The sequence below is a fragment of the Diplotaxodon limnothrissa genome, linkage group LG1, assembly GCF_057381915.1.
Source record: "Diplotaxodon limnothrissa isolate DT_005_m linkage group LG1, D_limnothrissa_male_GT1.1, whole genome shotgun sequence".
NCBI lineage: Eukaryota > Metazoa > Chordata > Actinopteri > Cichliformes > Cichlidae > Diplotaxodon > Diplotaxodon limnothrissa.
The window spans coordinates 38,220,740-38,228,040 of NC_140596.1; the positions used below are offsets into that span (position 1 = coordinate 38,220,740).

The window sequence follows — 7,301 nt, forward strand, 5'->3', positions numbered from 1 at the left end:
AGAAACTGGTAATTGTGTATTTTGTGAAACAGAAGAGGAGGATTTGGACCATCTATTCTTTTTATGCAATTTTATACAAATATTTTGGTTGGATTTTCATACCTGACTTTATTCCAGTGGGATTCAAATTACCCCATTTACCTTAAATATGATCATGTTTGGAGTGTTTTTGAAAGAAAAGAAAGCTAATTATGGTGTTAATGTGTTATTAATCTTGTGCAAGCAATTTATACATAAATGTCGTTTTTTTTTTTTAAGACCAAACCAACACTAGCTTACTGGAAAAACGACTTAAACCTGTTGGTTAAATCTTTGACTTTAGTTAAAAAGAAAAAGGCTGCTTTTTTTGTTTCCTTTGTGGAAGATTTTGATTTAGTGAGTTAATAATCTGTTAAATTATGTAACCCCATCTTTATATTTTCTTTTTCCTATGTATGAAAGTTGCTAATATGTAAGGAATGTTTATTCTCTGACTGTGTAATATATGGTGCATTTTGTTTGTATGTTAATTTTACTAATAATAAAAAAAAATAATTAAAAAAAGTACTGAATATGATGTCACTTATTTATGTGCGAATGTTTAATAACGAAGAAAATTAAAACATTACTGTTGGCCACATGTTGGCAAAGTTATGTGACATTAGTGATGTTTGTACTTTCAGCATTAACTTGGTTTTAAAGCCTCTACTTCAAAAAATATATATAGTCGACCTTAATCTTACATAGAATGTGATGATTTTATGGATAATTAAAGTCAGTCATGTATCCACAAACACAACAGGCTGAAAGTCAGTGATGCTGCTCGGTTTGCAGTCCTGAATATCACGGCACAAGCAGGATTCACTGCACTGTTAATGTTAGCTATGTTATATTGCTGCCTCTGTTCGGTGGTGTCGAGCCAAACGGACTTTAACGTGTGTTTGAATGAGCTGACGGTTCACTCGTTAAGCTGAAAGAAAGATGCTTTAATCACAGGAGTCACACGTGTGTCCACTGTACCATCTGGGAACTCTTCTTGTTTAGCACTCGTAATAACACAAACACTAAATCCTCCTTCTCTGGTGCTGTTTTGTAGCAGTGTGTACACCTGAGACTGTCACCTGTCTGTCTGTCCTGCACTCGCTCTCTGTTTCTTTCTCTCTGATTGTGGAATAAAAGTATGAACATGTATTTATAAGTTGCACTTGTGTTTGAATCCTGCAGCTTATCGCACATTTCATTTCCATGTGTGACAACTGCAAGTGTCCAGAGTGAGGACAGACTGAGGGACCCACTGCTGCACATCATCTGTGAGGCTTTGCACCCCTGATGATCCACCAGGACAAACTCAGCAGTGTGTGAGGAAGAGGAGGAGGAAGAGCCAGCAGCAGCTGACAGTTGGAGAGAATAGACAGACTGTTCCCTGTTTGTGAAGGACTGCTAGGAAAGTTATAACTAATTGTCTGTCCTGAATCAGTCTTATTAGGTAATGTTCAAATAATTTGATCATTCCAGTGTTTTCAGTGTGGGAGAAAGTACTCAGGGCCTTCAAGTTACACACTATGAAAGGCAGCAACAAGTTTAATGTTCAGAAACCTAAAGTTTGTATCAGCAGCAGAATGGAGCTAAAAATAAATGTTTGTTTCAGTTCTATGAAGCTTTGAGTATTTTGGATTAGTAGCACTGCTGTGTTTGTTGCATCATATTGCTGTAATTGTTTATATGCTTTATATATTCTGAGGTAAGTTGATCTATAGTGTTACATCATATTCTATAAGGATGTTATGTGTTTGGATACTTTCTGCCCAGTTTAGCAGAAGTCAGCCTGTTTAAGGCTCTGATGTCTATTCTGTATGACTTAAAGCAATTATGACATGGTCTGATTTTCTCACCCAATAAAGGAATATTTCATATATCAGTCTACTCTTCATTCTATCAGAAACAGTCATCACAGCTCGGACATTTTCTTTTTACACATATATGTAAGCATTGAGCCAAATTTAGTAATGCCAACATATTAAAAGAACAATATTTGTCTCTTATATATAATACATCTGTAAATACACTGTCAAAGGTACTTGTCTTTGAGTGAAGATTTAAGGTGATAGGAAATATAAATAACTGCAACTTGAATCTTTGACACAGAGTTCAAGCTCACTGCTGTAATATATCCTGTAATATGTGTATATATATATATATATATATATATATATATATATATATATATATATACACATATGTACACATATGTACATATACATATATATATGTATATGTACACATAACAAGAAGGCATCGGTGGGCAAGAGACAAAAACAGGGCGTTGTTGGAATGCTACTACGCAAGTAACCCCGGCGAAAGGGGCTACATGAATAGGATGAGGGACCTATGGATTCTTCGATACCCAACATCCACAATGACAGCAAAACAACTAGTAGCTCAGTGTTCCAACATTCGAAAGAAGGGACTGCTCTCACAGCTAGAGATTGACGAGGTACAACATAAATGCTACGGCAAGGAGTCAGGACGCCAGGTCAGGGGGGAGATATCATCACCCCCACCCGAGATTGGCTACATAGCCCCAAGTGCGATAGGAGAAGGATCGTTGAGTGCGAGAGGAACTGACCTGAAAAACAGGATCATGGTCAAGCTTGAAACCTGGATAACCCGTAGCCGGTTACCAAGATTACGTGAAGTACCCTCAGAAGGTCTGCTAGATGATGTTAATGCAGCACTACGGACGATACCTACAACCACGATTACCGACACTAACAAGCTGATCTACAATACGGCAGCAGTGATCAGTGAGATGCTTGGCTACAAGTTGAACAGCCACAAGGGGCAGTACCCTCCATGGAGAAGGAGGCTAGAGGGCAAGATCAAAGTAGCACGGAGGGAGGTTAGCCAACTAACGGAGTTGCAGAACGGTGCAACAAAGAAGGTGCATAAGAAATACAGCAAGCGGTCCATACCTGAGGCCTTGGAAACTGCCAAGCAAAGACTCACAGCCTTGGCCAACCGCTTGAGGAGGTACACCAGAGAGATAGAAGGCAGGAGAATAAACCAGCTGTTCTCCACAGAACCAGCAAAGGTGTACTCTCAGTGGCAAGGGAACAATAAGAGAACAGCACCACCAAGGCTGGAGACGGAGCAATACTGGAAGAGCATATGGGAGAAGGACGCAACCCATAACGGCAATGCTCAGTGGCTAATGGATCTGAGGGCAGACCATAGCGACCTCCCTGAACAGGGTCCAGTAACCATCACAGTGGCAGATATCCAAGAAAGAGTCTCCAGTATGAAGAGTTGGACAGCACCAGGGCTCGACATGGTTCACGCCTACTGGCTGAAGAAGCTGACTGCACTCCACGAGCGTCTGGCAACACAAATGAACCAGCTGCTAGTTAACAGCTAACCCGGAATGGCTAACCGAAGGTCGGACTGTCCTGATCCCCAAGGACCCCAAGAAGGGACCCGTCCCATCCAACTACCGACCAATAACCTGCCTCAGTACTACATGGAAGCTCCTGTCAGGCATCATATCGGCTAAGATGAACAGGCACATGGGTCAATACATGAATGGGGCACAGAAAGGGATTGGCAAGAATACCAGAGGCGCAAAACACCAGCTACTGGTAGACAGAACAGTCAGCCGAGACTGCAAGACCAGACTGACCAACCTGTGCATTGCCTGGATTGATTACAAGAAGGCCTATGACTCAATGCCCCACAGCTGGATACTGGAATGCCTAGAATTGTACAAGATCAACAGGACCCTAAGAGCCTTCATCAGGAACTCAATGGGGATGTGGCGTACAACACTAGAGGCCAACTCCAACCCATAGCACAAGTCGCCATTAAGTGCGGGATCTACCAAGGAGATGCTCTGTCCCCACTGCTGTTCTGCATAGGCCTGAACCCCCTCAGTGAGATCATTAACAAGACTGGCTACGGATACCGACTACGGAACGGAGCAGTTGTCAGCCACCTCCTGTACATGGATGACATCAAGCTGTATGCCAAGAGTGAACGAGACATCGATTCACTGATCCACACTACCAGGCTATACAGCAATGACATTGGAATGTCGTTCGGACTGGAGAAGTGTAGTCGGATGGTAACAAAGAGAGGGAAGGTAGTCAGAACTGAGGGGATTGAACTACCAGAAGGCAACATTGCAGACATAGAGGACAGTTACAAGTACCTGGGGATCCCGCAGGCAAATGGGAACAATGAAGAGGCCGCTAGACAAGCTGCAACCACCAAGTACCTGTGTAGCCCAGATGAAAAATATCATACTTATTCTCTTTATATTAACTGTCCACATCAACAAGCGTCGTATTTCCTATGACCATTGAATGCACCTCTCAGTTCACCCCACGTGAGGGCACCTAGCTCAGCAACCAATCAGAGCCTACCCAGGCCGCATTGACCCTGTCAGCCAGGAAGTGAGGTGGAGGTGCATGGTGTCCCGGGTTTTTCTTATCTCAGCAAGAGGAGTGGAGGCATCTGCTACTCAAACCGAGAAATCCACGGACAAAAGAGAGGAAAACTCAGGATTGAGAGGAAGGAAAACCAGCCTACTTACCTGCTGGAAGTCCGGAGTCGAGTGGCTGGATGAAGGAGAGAGGCAACGTCGGTAAGACGAGTGTTGTTCTGATGGAAAAAACTTGTAGAGACTTACCATCGCGATCATGCTAATGCTAGCTCGGTGTCTCACAGGCTAACCACTCACCTTTCATCCGGAGAGCTGCTGCAATTCCAACGCCAGTGTGTGTTGGGCTTTTGTGAAACAGAGCAACGGTGAGCAACATGTTCTTAGCTGCTCTAAAGCTAAATTTTGTCAGTTCACTGTGAGTTTAAAGTAATCTAGAGGGTAATTTTTAGTGCATTTCTCTCTCACGAATAGGCCTATAGTGTGGAGAAATTAAGCACACTGCTTTAATGCCTCTGAACTGAACTCATATGTATATTTTGTTGCTTATTTGCACATAGTTCTGAATTTGTTATGGTGTATTGTATTTTGAGTGTCAATGGTTACTTACCATAAGTATTGTTTAATTAATGTTTACATGAATAGAGAAATATTTGAGCAACTTAGATGTTTAGTTCTCATATTTGATATGCTTGAAAATTGAATGTTGTACAACAGAACTGTGAGATTTGATAAGATTTAAGATGTTGATGCAATGAATATGAGGTGATGCAATATTTTGATTTTGTATTTTAACCTTAAACAATGCATCTGAAACAGACTGATTAGAATGTACATTTTATGACCTGGATTATAGGTCAGGTTTTTTGGAGAGGACGGAAAAGTCCAAGGACCAGGACGATATTCTGGTTGTGATAGATGGCGAGCCAACCACTTTGAGGACGATCTACCCCAAAGAAGATACACACCACACACTCATACATTCCAGTTACATTCACAAGGACCTTTGAAGTTGGCTATCGCCAGCTTAACTCTAAATTCTTAAAGGGCCCCAACGAGTACTTTTATTTTGTTGAGTGTGCACACTATTTATTTTATTTTATACTTTATCTGTACAAATTGGACAAATACCTGTTATACTTTGTAACAATACAAGAGTGGCTACTCAAAAGTTAACATTGTGTCCAGGTCATTATTGCTGCTCAATACTTTGGCTCCATACGAATTTGGTGTCTTCTGATTCTGGCCAGGGTCTTATTACGAGCCCAAGTAATTATTGCGCTGTAATTCACCTTTATACCTTAAAGTTGGTTACAGAAGTGGCGAGCCAGCCAGGAGCCAATTGATTTGAGCATCAATATTGAGGCAATGACCAGCATGGATTTCATACAAAAGTCTGGTGTCAAAATACCTAATGCGGTTGTTGTCGCTGGGATAACACAGGTATCTGAGAAAGATGAACAGGTCATTGACTTTCTGAAACAGTATGGTAAAATCACAAGAGTCCTTTTTGTTGATGATTCACTGTCCAACTTCTACCAAAACCTGATCGTAGAATACTCTAGCAGTTCAGCCTTAGAAGGTTTAGAACCTCGTTTACCATACACATACACAGCACAAGCTGATCCCAGCGTTGTCTATGAAATTAAAACACTCAGTAGCATGTACACTACCACGGTTGGGAGTAATGTTACAAAAACCTACTTGGCGGAACTCAAGGAACTAGCCAAGCTGAGTGGCAAAGACTACGGTGAGGTGCTGAAGGAGATGATGTGTCAGATTGGGGAGGATGTTGAAGCCATGCGACCTACCACTGAAGAACCTTCTCCCACGTATGTCGAGACCACTGTTGTATCTCCGCCCGCTTCTAAAGAGCGACAGTGTCACACCTCACATTCAGATGTTACACCAAGTGATACTGGTGCCACTGATGATGTTCCCCTCACTAATGGAAGGAGAGCAGCGTCCCTCTCAGTAAGTGACTTGAACCCACCTGACATTCAGAAGGTTGTGGTAGAGCATATCGTACGAAGGCAAGATGTTGTCCCACACATCCAGTCCCAGGTGAGACTCCGTTCCTTCTCCGGTAAGGTTCCCAGACCTAACAATGAAACTGATTATGACAGATGGCGCACACAAATTGAACTGCTCCAAAATGATCCCAGCATGTCCCCCCTGCAAATATCCAGAAAGATCCATGAGAGCCTGCTCCCACCAGCAGCTGATATAGTTAAGAGTTTGCGGCCTGAGTCACCACCTGTGACTTATTTGCAGCTTCTAGATTCAGCCTTTGGCACTGTAGAAGATGGTGAGGAACTTTTCGCTCAATTCCTGAACACCCTTCAAGATCCAGGTGAGAAGTCATCCACTTACCTTCACCGGCTACAGCTAGCATTAAACAGAGCCACGAAGAGGGGGGAAGTCGCATGTGAAGAAGTGGACAAACATCTACTTAAACAGTTCTGCAGGGGATGTTGGGACAACGACCTACTCAGCGCCCTGCAACTTGAGCAAAAGAAGAGCAGCCCACCCCAATTCTCAGACCTGTTGTTAATGATTCGCTCTGAGGAAGATCGATAGCAAGCAAAAACTAACCGTATGAGAAAACACATTGGCACCACAAAGCAGAGAACTCAGTTACAGTTCCAGGGTGCACATGTTTGTGAACCAGAGGAGAAACATGGGAGTAGCATTGCTGCTATTGAGGATCTGCGAAAGCAGGTGGCGAGTCTGCAAAGTCAACTAACTACATTCATGTCACAGAAAAAAACAAAGTTTGCAAACAGCAAGGACCCTGCAGGGAAGCCGCAGAGTAAAATGTCAAAGCCACATGGTGTAGATGGACGTATGCAAAGACAGACTTCAAAGAGGCAAAGGGGCAGACCCA

The 7,301-nt window shown here is 42.6% G+C and overlaps 1 long non-coding RNA gene across 1 annotated transcript; it reads left to right on the forward strand.

The window, feature by feature from the left end:
* The first annotated feature begins 4,263 nt into the window (after positions 1-4,263).
* On the forward strand, positions 4,264-6,532 carry LOC146640161 (uncharacterized). The gene is made up of 3 exons (XR_014906348.1): positions 4,264-4,618; positions 4,702-4,782; positions 5,271-6,532. It is a non-coding gene; the product is annotated as an uncharacterized LOC146640161 (long non-coding RNA).
* Positions 6,533-7,301: the final 769 nt, after the last annotated feature.